General features: G+C 48.0%; 1 pseudogene; it reads left to right on the top strand.

Annotated features, from left to right (window-relative positions):
- CR45777 lies at window positions 1-716 on the top strand (annotated as a pseudogene).

The following is a 716-nucleotide window of genomic DNA, read 5'->3' on the forward strand; positions in this document are numbered from 1 at the left end:
ATAATTGGTAGCAAAATGAGCAATCTGAAACAAAAGGATATCAAGCCGGAGGTGGCAGTTTCAAAATCAGTAAAAACCTCTAGAAAAGCAATTGAATATGTTAAGTCCGACGCTTCCGACATTGACGAAGATATCAATACGGCAGAGGACGAATACGTCTCATCGTCTGGCTTTGTTAATTTTCTGAGGGACTTTAAGAAACGATATGGAGAATATTACTCGAATTATCAGATAAGACGGGCTGCTGAAACCCGGTGGAACGAAATGTCATTCTGTCATCAATGCCAGTATTCTGCGGCAAGTGTCGAATACAAACGAAATGCACATTTATGCAATCGTAATGCACTTCCGCAGCAACCATTGGACACTTTTCACGTACAGCCGAACAGTATGAGCAGTCTTCAGCGCTCTAGTGAGGGCGAGCACAGAATGCACTCTGAAATAAGTGGCTGCGACACTTTCTTCGGTGCCGGTGGCTCCAATAGCTGCACTCCAAGAAAGGAGAACAAGTGTTCCAAGCCCAGGGTGCGGAAGAGTTGCCCAAAACCGCGGGCCAAGTCCTCGAAGCAACGTCGCAATTGCGCCAAACCGAAGCCCAAGTGCGCCCAACCCCGTAAGGCATGTCCCCGCCCAGAAACAGTATGGAATGCGGCAAGCCGAAGGCAAAGCCAAGGTGTCTTAAGCCCAAGAGTTCCAAGCCCAAGTGCTCGGTGTAA

This window comes from Drosophila melanogaster, chromosome Y, assembly GCF_000001215.4.
Source record: "Drosophila melanogaster chromosome Y".
Classification (NCBI taxonomy): domain Eukaryota; kingdom Metazoa; phylum Arthropoda; class Insecta; order Diptera; family Drosophilidae; genus Drosophila; species Drosophila melanogaster.